General features: G+C 51.6%; 1 pseudogene; it reads left to right on the top strand.

Annotated features, from left to right (window-relative positions):
- Positions 1-16,250, top strand: part of LOC136451994 (uncharacterized) — a 58,548-nt pseudogene that overhangs the window by 13,865 nt on the left and 28,433 nt on the right.

The following is a 16,250-nucleotide window of genomic DNA, read 5'->3' as shown; positions in this document are numbered from 1 at the left end:
AATTTGGATGAGGGGGCTCGGGATAAGTACACTCCCCAAGGAGCCTGTGAATGGAAGAGTAATCTGACCATGGAGGATTTGTCTTAGTCCAGCAGCAAGCAAACTGAAGATAGCCTCTCTCCGAACATGTTCATCTTGATTAGTTGTCACTCTATTATTCATAGCAGATAAAGTTGGACTGCCGATTGTAGGAACTTTGTTATGTTGAATAACTGCCTGCTCCACAAGGTTGTTTTCCTCCACAGCCTGCTTATCGATATCTCGAAGCATGGCAGTGGCAACAGAGGATGAGGCAGCATGAACCATAACAGCAGGATCTTGATCCCTCAGACCAACAGAGGGATTGAGAAGGGTCGTAAGTATCCCATTTTCATCCTGTGCTTCATCCGAGAGATGTGTGTCCCCAGGAACTACTAGCCCCTCTAAAGAATGAGGGCTGCCATTGTGAGCAGTTGGGTCAGCATCATCATCACTCTTTCTAGTGTATGGAGAGTTGCGCACATTTATTGCGGTCTCATCATGCCTAACGAAACAGACTTCATGACCACCAATCCAATGCGAACTTGTAGCAACAAGCGTGTCGCGCTGACAAGGGTCGCCAAGCTGAAAGAATCCCACACCATGCGGATGCGGCGTGAAGTAAACGACCTTCTTCCGTACCTCAATTTCTATGTAATCTCTGATGAGATGCATGAGCTGGAGCTGCTGCGCTAGGGTAAGCCGGGCTTCAGTGATCGCGCTGGCACAACAGTTCACCATGGCTTGATCGTTGTTTGCGGAGGCGAGAGGAGGTGGAGGCACAGGTTGCTCTGGTTCCTCTGTGTTTGTCTTCCCCGGGGTTGGGATGTGGAGAGTGACCTTCTGCGAGCAGCAAGAAGGCAAAGGAGCACTCGGGGCATTAGCAGCCTTAGGTCCTAGGGACCACTGAATAATAGGGGGAGGTTGAACGGTTCCATCTTTACTGCACACAGAGCTCAATGGTTGCAAGCTGGGCTTAGCAGTCCACTTGAGCTTAAGGTGGGCTCTTCTTCTAAAGCAATTTCGAGCCCGATGACCATATGTGAAACAGTAGATGCACCTAATATCACTTCGGCACTCCCAAATTAAATGATTTGGGCTTAAACAGCGAAAGCATAATCTGGTTGATAGGTTGGGATTAAAGTTGAACCGTTCACCTTGGGGGAGCTTCACTTCATTATAGTGCTTTGGCTGAAGAGAATTGGTGGCCAGAAAATTATTGCCATTAATATCAAGATCTCTCTCAAGCCTCTTGAAAACCGTTTGAACTGGAACCACTGAGGAAGATGCTACACAATGAGCACCATTGGGTTTGTGAGAAGCAAGAACATCAGAATTGGCTTGCACCTCTCTTTCATAATCTGAAGAAATTGAAAATTTCCTCAAAACATTGCAGGAGTTTGTTGTAAGAGGGCAGAAAATAGCACCAATCTTGATCATCGACAAAAGCTCCCTAGGACGAGATTTATGAACCGGAGAATCTTGAATAAGCTTTTTGTGGAAAGAAACCCTCTTGGCAGACATCTTACGTTTGTTTTTACCAATCACAGCTGACCAGCTATCCTTCTCTTCTTTTTCCCATTTTTTGTGCTCGAGTTCCCAGTTTTCACCTCCATCACGCCACATGTGGAAGTAGATGTCAAAGTGATCAGTGGTAATCCTCTTAAGGGCACGGACCAACAAACCCACATGCTTCGAGGCAACAGAAAAGCGGAAGTGTCGGTCTTGCAGATAGGAAACATGAAAACCAGCCGGAGAGCCACCCAGGCAACAGTGAAGAGCCATAGCAACCGACTCTTCAGTCAAACGAAAGAGGTACCTTCGGAAAACCACAAGCATGAAGAAGGAGCCATCCGGAGACGATGATGGGTGGTGCACCGAAGAGGAGAACTTGCGAAGGACTTCAGCTTGGAATCTCTTACCCGGAGAGAAATCCCAGTCCTCGACTAACTCCGCAAGAGCAGGATCATGCTCAAGTTCGAAGAGAGCACCAGGGGAGCAAACCTGCCGAGCCATGGAGGGGAACTCAACTTCAGCAAAGGTCTTGTCAGGGAGGAACGGCAGCAGTACCAAGCAGCCGCAGAGCAGATCAGTAGCAGCAGATCAGCACAAGAGGTGGCCGCCGGACCAGATGTAGAAGCCAGTGACGACGGAAGATGGATTCCGCGGGGTTGATTCACTAGGCGGGTGACGACGGAAGCTGCGGACGACTCACGACGGCGCCGTGCCTTCTTCGTCTCGCTCGCGTGGGAGCAGGGGCTCCACCGCGGCCCTATCGCGAGGTCAGGCCAACCATGGCGGTGCGGGACGAGCACCAGGGCCCAGCCATGGGGCTGCACGACGAGCTCCAGCGGGGAGCTCTATGGCCCGGCCATGGGCTGACGGGGCTACGCGGAGCGACTTCCAGGGCACGGAGCTATGCGGAACAACCTCCAGGGCACGGCGCAGGGTCGCGCGGAGCAGTGCGCGCCGCCGGAGTAGGCAGCGCGGGCCGCAGGCGTGGGGCCGCGCGGGCCGCAGGGCGGCGGGACGGAGCGGAGCGGAGCCGAGCTGTGTCTGTCCCGCGCAGGACTGCCACTTAGGAAGATTTTTTAGTTATTCAGTAACCATATGAACGTTTCATTTGAACTTAGCAGTAACTCATTGCTTTGAGTTGTTGGGTCATCAATTCAGGTCTACACAAGCTAGGTCATCTAAATCTGGAGGGTTGTACAGTTACTGTAGCTTGTTTGGAGGTTATATCTGGTTTGTATCTTTTCCTGGGCATACTGTGCCATCGGTTGACACTTTTGCGAAAATATCTTACATTTAGTCTCAAGATGTCCCCATCTGTTTTCCCTCTGCCCATGGAAATTGTGCTAGTGCCACCAATCGTATACAGTTGTCATTACATAGTTGATTAAGGATTCAATTAAGAGTGCATGAATAGACGACACAAAAGTTCCCAGATGTCGGACTAGATACTCGGAGAGTGCTTTTCAGGCATTCAGCTACTATTAGGGCATGTCACTACTACATATACAGCTTGACAGGAACATAACTTTTTTTTTTCCTTTTGTTGCTGAGGTGTGGCGAACACAATCTCATTCAGTCATTCTATTATTACTTTCAAAAGAAACTTGTTGGCTGGAGGAGGCATTTGTTTTTTGACAAGGGTGTACTTCTTTATGAAGTCTAACCATGCCATGTAGCTGTTCCTACTTACTTTTTTTGAAAGAGTGGCAAGAGCATTCCCGCACATATTATTAGACAAAAAGAATTTCCCCCAATTTTTATGGTGAAACCAGGTTCGAAAACTGAGCAACCCCTCGGACCAAAAAGCCGGCAAGACCCACTACTAGAGGAGCACTCCATACTAAGAAAAACAACTACAAAAAACTGGCCAAGAAAGCAACTACGACAAACCACTAACAAAAGAGGGCGATCACACCAACGACAAACCACTAACAACTACGAACAGCTGACCACATGCATCATTGTCAACTTAGGAGAACTACTCACTAATTTATGGATTTATTTAGTCTTCTTTCTTTTCCCTGTGTGAACAAATCCGTTAATACCTCAATGCACAGAGTAGCCCTTTGGACTGTGTTTCTCATCAATGTTTGCGTAAACAGCTTCAAGTCATGCACTTAGGTACCGGAACCTTAATAAGACAGTCGTGCTATTGCAGAACTGGCTTCGTTGGTCTTGTTGAATCTAAGTTGGTGTGGCATATGAGATGAAGGTTGTGAGAACTTGCAAGGTAAACATGATGCAGATTACTGATCTTGTTGAATCTAAGTCTGTTATTGGAGATTGGTTCCTTGTTTTTCTTGTCTAGATTAATGGTCAGACATAATTGCTGCAAGCTGGCTGGCTGCCACTAAATTCCATATCCTTCACGATTAAAAATTTTGTTTAGTTCATTTAATGGCACTGCCTTGCAGGTCTTATAAAATTTAAGGCTCCAAATTTAGGGTTCAACCACATTACAGATGCGTGTTTAATTCATTTAAAAGGTAAGTTTTATCCATTCATTATCTTTATATTGGTTCACCATAGGATTTATTATCTAAGAAACAACTATGTTGCATATTTCGTTGAAAAAACATTTTGATATAGTCTTCCGTAGAACCTAATCACTATGTCTAAGAAAAATAATCAGATCTTTTCCCAGTGGCTCATCTCCTTCTCCTTCCTCCAGCGCCCTGGCCCCTCTTCTCCTTCTCCCTCCCCTCCCTTCTTGCTCTCCATGGTGCTCCAGCAGGTGGGGTGGGGACTTGGGCCTCCCTGCTGGATCAGCCCATGTCTTTTCCTAACAAATGGGTACTGTTTCTTTCATGATGCAAGCCTGGAATGGCGTCTTCAGGGAGGGTATTGCACTCTGTCCTAAAATTGTGTGCAGCACTATAAGCACAACATTTACTGGAACCGTGGAAACCCACGCTTCTTGTATTGCCTTCTAAAAGTGCATCATAATTATGGTGTCCCTTAGTATTGATTCGTGCGTAATGAGAAAACTGCTTTCTAGTTCTTTTCTGATGCCCAATGTTCCTTTCAGATTTGATCAGCTTGGAGTGCTTGAACTTGGACTCATGTAAGATTGGTGATGAGGGTTTATTTCACCTGAAAGGTGAGGGTTCAATGCATTGGTAAGATTACAGTGGCAATTATCATTTTCTCCTTGTTTGCCTGGGGCTTTGTTAAGAAAAATGTTAAGACAAAAACCACTGAATAAACTGTTGCTGTTTAACTCTCTTTTGTGCTTATTAACCATTTCTCTCTGCTGAATCCTAAATGTGTTTTCTTTTTCACTATTATAGTATAATCTGTTTTTTTTTTGTTGCTGCCTCAAAGCATCTTTTAATCTATCTTTGCATCTTGATGTGCTATAGGCCTCATGCAGCTAAAAAGCCTGGAGCTTTCAGACACTGAAGTTGGGAGCAATGGACTTCGTCATCTCTCTGTTTTGTTTAAAATGCCTGCACAAATGCTAGTATTATTGGCAATTGATTTTTCTCTCTCTTGTTAATCCATACCGTTGGACCAGTTCAGATTGTGCAACCGCTTGTTTATTTAGCGTGTGTTTGGTTTGAGGAATGGGTGGGTCTGTCATTTTCTCCCACACTTTTTTTGTTTGGTTTATTCTGGAATATAATGGGCTGATTCTCCACCACCTCATCCCTCAAACTAATAGTTTGTATAAGCATGAGGAATGGGTGATTCCACTACAATTCATGGGATGAACTCATGATGCACCACCTAATATAGAGTATGATGGCTGCCAAACTAAACAGCTCCCTGGCATTGTTGCTACAGCCTTCGATGAAATCAACATGTGCTCTCAATAGATGTTCCTTATTCATACACTTATTGCCAATTCCCTATTTTAAATTGTTATTACACTAGGGTGGACCGTGATACTAGGATGTTTTAAATTATTACAAATATATCGTAGTTCACATTGTCTTAAAGAAAGTTCTTAATTTTTCCATTTCTGCCACTCTACGTGATTTGCAGAGCATCAATCTCTCTTTTACATTGGTTACTGACATTGTTTTGAAGATCTCTGGCTTGAGCTCAATGAAGCCTCTTAATCTTGACAATCGCCAAATCACAGATACTGATTTAGCATCTCTTGCAAGTACGCTTCTCGTATTAGTTGGATATATTGTGACTGTTGTTTAAACACAAGCATATTATCACTTATAACTGTAATGTTTGTGTCATTTCTCTGATTAGCTTATTGTCACTTCTGGTGTTTTGTTTCACGTGTAAATTGTATCGTAGCTGGGTTTTCCAGTGTCAATAGGCAATATTTTGCACAGTAAGTTATATCATGGCAATATTAAGATCATTTGGTCAGTGCATGTCTCACTGGATTCTGGCATAATTGATTCTATTTGGTAAGTTATACCATGACCTATTTGGGGTCAGTGCAATATTAAGATCATTTGGTAAGTTATACCATGACCTATTTGGAGCTCGCATAATTGATTCTGGCATGAACTGCTTCAGATGTAAGTATGCGTACTGTCGAGTATCGATATTAGGGATACCCAAAGTAAGGAAGTTAGCGCCCACGCTGACTTCCCCGAATGGGGCAAGACGAATTAAAAAGTCTCGCCCGACCCCAAGGCCGCGGGCTTCGCCTCGCCCGACCTTGAGGCCGCAGGGGTCTCGCCCGACCTCGAGGCCGCGGACTCCATCTCGCCTGACCTCGAGGCCACGGACTCTGTCTCGCCCGACCCTAGGCCGCGGGTTCCGTCTCGCCCAACCTCGAGGCCGCGGGCTCCGTATCGCCCGACCTCGAGGCCGCGGTCTCCGTCTCGCCCGACCCCTAGGCCGCGGGCTCCGTCTCGCCCGACCTCGAGGCCACGGTCTCTGTCTCGCCCGACCCCGAGGCCGCGGGCTCCATCTCGCCCGACCCCTCGGGTGCGGGCTCCGTCTCGTCCAACAGGGACCCATACCGCCGTCAACCACTCCAGGTCCAAGCGTATGGGCCTAGGTCAAAACCCTGACTAGGGAAGAGACTGGCACGCCTCGATGTAACCCGCGGCCATGACGGGTCATACCTGAGGATTCACATCAAGAACAGCGTCGGGCGTGCCGGTGCTGTTCTGCCTAACCCTCGTACGAACGCTGACAGGCGCGTCAGTTCACCACGACGTCCGCTGGGACGGAATGGAACGCCATGACCGACAGATGACGCCTGCGCATGGCGCCAGTGACGAACAGGGTCGCGACGTGGAGCCATCCCTGTTGACATCTACAGGATCGGTAGGACCCGCATGAAGGAGTAGAAGGACCCGATGATCCTAGAAGCCTTCTGCTCCCTCTCGTTCTTCTTCTTTTCCTCCGCTATAACCCGCGCTTTCCCTTCGCCTATAAAAGGGGAAGCAGGGCGCCCCATGAAAGGAGAATCCAGATCCGCACGAGATCGAACCACGAGATAAAAACACAAGAGCATGACACGAACACACGGTAGAAGAGCGATCGAGTTCTTAGCATCCGTTCACTCCTTCCATCAGAGACTTGGGATCCTTTCCCTCTCTCGCCTGTTTGTAACCCCTACCGCAAACCAAGTGCCAGTAACACGAGTAGCAGCAAATTGGACGTAGGGACGTTCTGCCCGAACCAGTATAAACCCTTGTGTCCTCCGAGCACACCATCCGAGCCAGTTGACGCGATAGGTAGGGGCTTTTTGCGCGTCTCGACGTCCACATCAGGCCTCAGATGGCTAGTCACGGCGTCAGCTGGGTCCTAGGCGTGCACGTGTGCTTCGGGAACATGTGAAAGCTCTAGTTTGGTTTTGGTGAATTGATGAAACTCTAAGTGCTAACCTAGTTTATCAAGTGATCATGAGATAGGTAGCACATTCCAAGTGGTGAAGCAAATGAAGATCATGACATGATGATGGTGATGCCATGGTGATGATCAAGTGCTTGGACTTGAAAAGAAGAAAGAGAAAAACAAAAGGCTCAAGGCAAAGGTATAAATTGTACGAGCCATTTTGTTTTGGTGATCGAGACACTTAGTGAGTGTGATCACATTTAGGATCGATAGCCGTACTATAAAGAGAGGTGAAACTCGTATCGGAATGCGGTTATCAAAGTGTCACTAGATGCTCTAACTCATTGCATATGCATTTAGGATCTAGTGGAGTGCTAACACCCTTGAAAATGTTTGTGAAAATATGCTAACACATGTGCACAAGGTGATACATTTGGTGGTTGGCACATTTGAGCAAAGGTTAGGAACTTCACCGACGGAGTGTCCGCCCGTAGAGTGCGGATAGTTCGACGGTGCCACCAGCGCCCTAGACAAAAAAGACGGAGGTCGCTGTAAGTGACCGGACGCTGGCCTCGGTTGGACCGGCGCGTCCGGTCAGTAGAAGCTGTAAAGACGCTGGCGTCGGTCTCTGATCGGACGCTAGGTCACTTAGTGACCGAACGCTGGAGAGGTGCATCCGGTCCTGCTGATGTGGCAGCACATAGAAGAGTCACCGTGTGACCGGACGCTGGGTGAGTCCGGTCGAGCCTGACCGGACACGTCCGGTCATAAAAATTCGTCTCTAGATGCTTACTAGAAATGATCGGACGCTGGGGCTTAGCGTCCGGTCACTTTGAGCTGCTACGTCTGGTCGTCACTTGACCGTTGAGATCGGGCGATCAACATTTGAAGAGAGTGGCATGCATTGCGTGACCGGGCGCTGAGGTCCAGCGTTCGGTCAATAGGACCGGAGCGTCCGATCACCCCACGTTGTGCCCAGTGAAGGGGTACAATGGATCTATTTCGTGGGGGCTTCTATTTAAGCCCCATGGCCAGCTCAAGCTCACTCTATTGGGCATTTGCATTGACATAGCAACCTTGTGAGCTTAGCCAAAGCCCTCCCACTCATCTCCATCATAGATTCAACATCTTTGTGAGATTGGGAGAGAGTCCAAGTGCATTGCTTGAGTGTTTGCATCTAAAGGCACTTGGTGTTCGTGTTTCGCTGTGGGATTCGCTTGTTACTCTTGGTGGTTGCCGCCACCTAGACGGCTTGGAGTAGTGAGGATCATTGAGCGGAGGTTGGTGATTGTCTCCGGCTCCGATCATAGTGATTGTGAGGGGTTCTTAACCTTTCCCCGGTGGAGAGCCAAAAGGTACTCTAGTGGATTTGTCGGGTTCATAAATTTGGGGTCCCTCGAGGACCGGCTTCTGTGCCAAGGCTCGGCCCAAGAGTCTAAAACCAATAGGGCAAAAGGGCGGTCCAGCAACCGACCAGAAGGCCAGGCCCAAGAAGAGCAACGCCCGCTCGTTAGCTACTTTGGCCCACCTATCCGACTGGAGCGCTTGATTCAGGCTTCAACTGTCTCCGGACGACCTCTCTGATCGGAAGGCCTGCCCTGAGCCCAACTTCTAACTCTGACCCCGCGTCTCTCTGACCGGGGTACATAAGAACCCTCCTCGCTGCTCTTCTCCGACCGGCGCAACCAAAGCCGACTGGGGCCATCCGACCGGGGACGCCCGCTCGGAAGGGACCAGGGATGAACGGAGAAAGCAGCACGCGAGTCAAACCACGGCATAGGGACCATACCCTGTACACCTACGGGAACAGTGTTCCACAACCGCCCTGACACAAATAGTATTGTAGGCGCCGACATTTATCCCTACAGTATTGTGGGCGCCGCTGGACTCCCGTATGGCAAAAAGCCCCTCACATGCCTCTAGGCATCAATAGTGTTAAAGGCGCCGGGATTCACCATACCCGGTAAACGTGGTAAGACTCCTCACATGCCCTCTAGGCATCCAACAGTATTTTACAGGTACCGACGTCAACCCTTCTTGAAGAAGATAGCGCAACCTCCCACGTGCACCTGACATTCTACAGTGACATCAACAGTGTTGTGGGCGCCTACCATTATCCAATCCTCATCAGCGTGGGCAACAAGAGTTAAAAGCATCCATACCCTCTCCCTCTCACCTGTAAAGCCATCCCCTTCGTCTATAAAAGGGGATGCGCTCCCTCCAAGAGACCGATCGATTCAAGCTCAGTTCCTTTAGATTCATTAGTCCAATAGCTACAACCACAGAACCGCCAGGTTCGGACCTCAAGCACCTGCTTGAACACTTAGCTCATTGCAGAGTCCCCATCGCTCTCGGTCTTTCCGACCGAAGCCAACTGGGCCTCTCGCACACCCCATCTTTCTCCTTCTTGTTTGTAACCCTGCAGCAAACTTTGAGCACCTGGGCTCAGGAATAAAGTCACCGACCGACCCCGACTAGACGTAGGGCACGTTGCCTGAACCAGTATAAATCCTATGTCATTGAGTGCTAGGCCACCTCCGATCACAACGTACAGCAAAACTACAAATATTCACTAGTTGGTCACTTTCTGTACCGACAGTTGGCGTCGTCCGTGGAGAAGACGTTGTACGTTCAACACTTTTTTGGTCATCGGATGGCCCATTCTTCCGCCACCCCCACCGTGGCGGGCTCGGGCGATACGATTCACTTCAGCTCATTGGAGTTTCCCGCACTCTCGCCCACCGGGATGTGGGTTCCACCCGTCTTCGAGCCATCCTAGGCCTTTCTCTTCAGAAGCCTAGACTTCGTTGCCAACTAACTTAGCGTACTCCACCTCTACGAGGAGACTCACGACCTGGCACCAGTCGGGGAGATGTCCTCCATCGACTCTGGGACGTGTGACTTCGACGACGCGGCATCTGCGCTTCATTCCGATCAAACTCTCTGCTCAAACCTCACTGTAAGTAATATGCATACTACTATTCGCTCTTTATTTACTATCTCCCACCAATCACCCGGAGGGAATGTACAGCCCACGCCACAAACACCGTACGATCGGTTCCCCTATGGCCTCGTGTCCTCTATGGACACATACGCTCGGGGGCTCCGAAGGATGCTGGCACCATCCCCCCTCACGTCCGAGTTCGTGGGAATGGCAGGCTGCGTTCCTGCCATTTCCCATGAACTCTCGGATGGTGAGGGCAAGAGCGACGGTTCCAACATCGGTGATGTGGCACTCAGCCACCATCCGTCCTGGGAGTGCGCTATGGCGGACGCTCTGGGACAGCCGCCGGTGGTTGCGGAGTCTGCGCAAACTCACACCCCTCTGGACCCGCGTGCGGGGGCCCTCGCGTCTGCGCAAGCACACACCGAGGAATTATGACAACGACGGCAGAACTAGCCACCGCCTGTGCCAGCACCGTCAGTACGGCCCGTTGTGCCCCATGCGCATGGCCCGGTGGGCGGGGCCTGGGGTTGGGCCCGTTAGGTCCAACATGACATCATGAACGAGGGGAACGATCTTCCTCAATTCGCCCGGGCTGGCCAGAACATCACCGCTGCCACAATGCTTCTATGCGGCGTTCCCGAGCCCACCGACCCCCAAGAGCGGGCAGTCTATCGAAACCTCTAGGTCCTAGTAGAAGCCGCCGCCGTCCAACAGGCGGAAAGCTCCGTGTCGCGACTCTGACCCGCACCCTCTTTCCCCTCTGGGGGGGACGAGGATGCACCAGATGGATCGCTCCATTTGCTCACCGCCACAGCCGCCAGGCCTAGCTCGGGGTGCAGCAGTCGTGCCACAGTCCAACCTGGTGCCTGCTCCATGCCAACCGCCGGTACATGAGAGGCCCAATCCGCACTAGGATGCCTGCAGCATCATCGACAACCAGCGTCAGGCTCGATGCGATAACAACGTCCACCGTACGGCAGCAGGCGACACGGACCCTGGCCAAACCATCGAGGGAAGTGGTGAAACGCGCCCCAAGTGCGGTCGCTGGCCAGACGACTGGAGCCCCAGCCCTGAGGGCCTGGGGCCACAGGCCTTCAGCCGACATATCCGGAGAGCACCGTTCCCGCAGCGTTTCCGGGCACCCACCAACATCACCAAATACACTGGGTAGACCAACCCAGGCATTTGGCTCAAAGACTTCCAGCTCGCCTGTCGGGCCGGAGGAGTGGATGATGACTATTTCATCATTCAATACCTTCCCATTTGCGTGGGGGGACATGTTTGGGCATGGCTCGAATTCCTTCCGCACGACAGCATCTACGATTGGACAGACCTCAAGAGGGTCTTTGTCGGGAATTTCTAGGGGACGTACGTCCGCTCGGGAAACTCCTAGGACCTCAAGAGCTGTTAGCAGGAGCCCAATGAGTCCCTGTGGGATTACATCCGTAGGTTCTCCCAACGATGCAACTCCCTCCCTGATGTCGTCGACGCAGACGTCATCAGCGCATTCCTCTCTAGGACGAACTATGAGTCCTTGATCCACAAGCTTGGCTGCTTGAAACCCCATACCACTCGCGACCTGCTCGACGTCGCCACCAACCATGCCTCTGGTGAGGAGGTGGTCGGAGCGGTCTTCGGCGAAGGCCGGGACAAGCTCAAAGCCAAGCGCATGGACCCGGACGAAGGCCCCTCCACGCAGAGGGGCAAGAAAAACAAAAAAAGATCGACGTCGGTTGGACAGCCCCGCACTGGTCGCCGTGGCCGATCGCGCGGCCAAGCAGCCCCAACAGGGACTGCCTAACCACTTCAACAAACTCATGGATGGTCCGTGCCCCAACCATGCCTACCCCGTCAAACACCTCTACAAGGAGTGCGAGCTCCTCAAATGTTTCCTCTGATAGGCCGACAGGCCAAAGGAGGGAGAGGGCAAGGAGCCGGTAGCCAAGAAGGGAGGCGCGATAGGCAAGGACGGAGATGGCTTCCCCGAGCCTAAAGAGTGCATCATGATCTTCGGTGGGTCCGATGCCATCTGGACTAAACGCTAGCATAAGGTACGCTATAGGGAGGCATGCGCTGCCGAGACGGCCGCCCCCTCGTTCCTTAGCTGGTCGGAATCCCCGATCACCTTTGATCAGAGGGACCATCCCTCCTACGTCGCAAGACTAGGATGCTACCCGCTCGTCGTCGACCCCATCATCCACAAGAAGCGCCTCACCAAGGTGCTGATGGACAGGGGCAGCGGTCTCAACATCTAGTACATCGACACCCTCGATGCCATGCGCATCCCCCGATTGGAACTCCGCCTAGCGGGCTCCCCCTTCCACGGGGTAATCCCAGGAGCACAAGCATACCTGCTCGGACAGATCGATCTACCCGTCACATTTGGCAGCCGAGCCAACTTCCGCTCGGAGGTCCTCACATTCAAAGTGGTGGACTTTTTAGGGTCCTACCACGCCATCTTGGGGCGGCCATGCTATGCAAGATTCATGGCAATCCCCAACTACACCTACCTTAAGCTAAAGATGCCGGGACCAAACGGCGTCCTCACCATGAGTAGCACCTTCTCGCACGCCTTCAAGTGCGACCGCAAGCACTACGAGCTCACCACCACGGTTGTCAACTCATCTGAGCTCCTACAGCTCGGGGAGTCATCAACCCCAGTAGTCCCAGACTACAACAAACTAACCTCCTTGACGGCCTTCCGCTCGCTCGAGGAAACCAAGGCGGTGGGTGTCGACCCCACCGACCCAGCCAAGATGGTGCGAATTGGGACCCAGCTCCTAGCCCAATAGGAATGCGAGCTCATCGACTTCCTACACGACAATCGTGATGTCTTCGCATGGCAGCCTTCTGACATACCGGGGATACCATGGGAGGTCACCGAGCATGCACTATGCCTTACCCCGGGCTCAAAGCCCGCTAGCAACGCCTGCGTCATTTTGACGACGAGAGGCGCAGGGCCATAGGCGAAGAGATCGCCAAGCTCCTGGCAGCCGAATTCATCAAGGAGGTTTTTTACTCTGACTGGCTCGCCAATCCCGTCCTTGTCAGAAAAAAGACCGGGAAATGGAGAATGTGCATTGATTATACTGGACTCAACAAGGCGTGTCCAAAGGATCACTTTCCCTTGCCACGCATAGACCAGATAATCGACTCCACTTCGGGTTGCGAGATCCTCTCCTTTCTGGACGCCTACTCAGGCTATCACTAGATCACGATCAAAGAGTCCGATCAACTCGCAACCTCGTTCATCACCCCGTATGGTTCGTACTGCTACGAAACCAACAATCGCCGTCTATGTTGATGACATAGTGGTCAAAACGGTTCAAGCGTGCGATCTGATCACAAACTTAGCCGCGACATTCGTGAACCTCTGAAGGTTCAACATCAAGCTGAATCCCAAAAAATGTGTTTTCGGGGTTCCGAAGGGAAAACTGCTCGAATACATCGTATCCAAGCGTGGCATCGAGGCCAACCCCGAAAAGATTGTAGCCATCTCCAACATGGGTCCCATACACAATGTCAAGGGCATGCAGAGGCTCATCGGCTACTTGGCTGCCCTAAGCCGCTTCATCTCTCGGCTCGGCGAACGGGGGATGCCACTCTACAAGCTCCTCAAAAAGACGGACGCCTTCGTCTGGACTGAGGAAGCCCAACATGCTCTCGAAAGCCTCAAAATATCCCTGACATCGGCCCTAATCCTCGTCGCTCCTGAATAGGGAGAACCCCTCCTTCTTTATGTCGTGGCCAGTAACCATGTGGTGAGCGCCACCCTGATCGTCGAGAGGGATGAACCGAGACACTAGCTCAAGGTACAGTGACCCATATACTTCATCGGAGAAGTACTTACCGACCCCAAGGTCTGGTACCCTCAGGTGCAGAAACTCCTATACGCCGTACTAATGGCAACCAGGAAGCTCCTACACTACTTCACCGACCATGAAGTCACAGTCATCACTTCATACCCGCTCGAAGACATCATCCGCAACCGCGATGCCGCGGGATGAATTTCCAAGTGGGCACTTGAACTCATGGGCCATGACATCAGATATAGCCCCCGCACCGCTATTAAGTCTCAGGCTCTCGCAGATTTTATTGCCGAATGGACGGAGGTCCAGCTACCGACCCCGGACGTCACCCATGAGTACTGGACAATGTACTTCGACGGGTCCATAATGGTGCCTGGCTCGAGGGCCAGAGTGGTTCTGATCTCCCTGGACGGGAGTAGGCTCCGCTACGCCATCCGCCTCCACTTCTCAGCTTCAAACAATGCCACGGAATACGAGGCCCTTATCAATGGGCTCTGTATCGCCATCGAGCTCGATGCTACATGACTCTATGTCCGTGGTGACTCAGAACTAGTCGTTGATTAGGTCATGAAGGAGTCCTCCTGCAAAAGCCCCCTCATGACAGCATACTGCCAAGAGATGCGCAAGCTCGAGGACAAATTCTAGGGGATCGAACTGCATCACGTCCCTCGAAGGGACAACGATGCCGCCGATTTCTTCACGAAACTGGCCGCCAGGAGGGATCCATCCCCAAGCGGGGTCTTCATCAACGACATCCATGAGCCGTTCGCCTGCATCCTAGAAGGTCCGACCTGGACACGCCCCGACGCCCAGCTGGCGCTCAGGGGCTCCGACCCCGACGCCCAGCCAGTGCCAGGGGACTCTGACCCCAGTACCTCTACGTCACCCACAAACATCGTCGTACTGGCACTCGATCAAACCGACTGGCGAGTACCGCTACTTGCCTACCTCCTTGAGGAGGTTCTCCTGCCCAAAAGGACTGAAGCCCGATGGATCGCTCGACACGCAAAGACCTTCGTCGCGCTCGGTGACGAGCTCTACAAATAGAGCCCATCAGGAGTACTCATGAAGTGTATCCCCACCGACCAAGGGAGGCAGTTCCTCCTTGAGGTCCATGCTGGCATTTGCGGGCATCACGTGGCCCCAAGGTCGCTGGTCGGAAAAGCCTTCTGCCAAGGTTTTTACTGGCCCACCATGCTACAAGATGCGGAGGAGATCGTCCGCAGGTGTGAGGGATGCCAGTTCTACGCTTGGCAAACCCATTTGCCAGCACAAGAGCTCCAAACCATCCCCATCACCTGGCCATTCACGGTCTGGGGCCTCGACATGGTAGGACCCCTCAAAAAGGCCCTAGGCAGTTTCACTCACCTGCTCGTAGCGGTCGACAAATTCACCAAGTGGATAGAGGCCAAGCCCATCACCAACATCCGGTCGGAGGAGGCAGTCAAATTCTTCCTCGATGTCATCTACCAGTTCGGTGTTCCTAATTGTATCATCACTGACCACGGGACTAGCTTAACCGGAAAAAAGTTCCTAGACTTCAGCGACGGATACGGTATCAGGATCAACTGGGCTTCGGTCGGACATCCACGAACTAATGGTCAGGTCGAACATGCCAATGGCATGGTCCTCCAAGGACTTAAGTCACGCATCTTCAACCGACTCAACAAATACACTGGGCAATGGGTAGCAGAGGTTCCAGCGATCCTCTAGAGCCTAAGAACGACCCCAAACCGATCCACAGGATTCACACCCTTCTTCCTGGCCTACGGAGCTGAGGCAGTGTTGCCCTTCGACCTCGACCACGGCGCACCAAGAGTGAAGGCTTTCGACCACGACCAAGCCACGGAGGCTCAACAAGACGCGGTCGACCTACTCGAAGAAGCCCACGAAACGACCGTCATCCGCTCTGCTCGCTACCAACAAACCCTCCGTAGGTACCATGAAAGGAAGATCAGGGGAAGAATACTCTAAGTCAGTGATCTCGTACTCCGAAGGACCCAATCAACGAAGGAAAACACAAGCTCTCTCCACCATGGGAAGGGCCCTATACGGTGATCGAAGTAATCCGACCGGGCACCTACTGACTGGAGGACAACAACGACAATGCTCTCACTAACACTTGGAACATTGAACAGCTACGTTGTTTTTTCCCTAAATTTGGTCTAACCACCCCTTTTTTAGTTAAACACATGCTCCTA

This window comes from Miscanthus floridulus, chromosome 5, assembly GCF_019320115.1.
Source record: "Miscanthus floridulus cultivar M001 chromosome 5, ASM1932011v1, whole genome shotgun sequence".
In the NCBI taxonomy this organism is placed as follows: domain Eukaryota; kingdom Viridiplantae; phylum Streptophyta; class Magnoliopsida; order Poales; family Poaceae; genus Miscanthus; species Miscanthus floridulus.
This window is presented reverse-complemented; position numbering and strand designations above follow the sequence as displayed.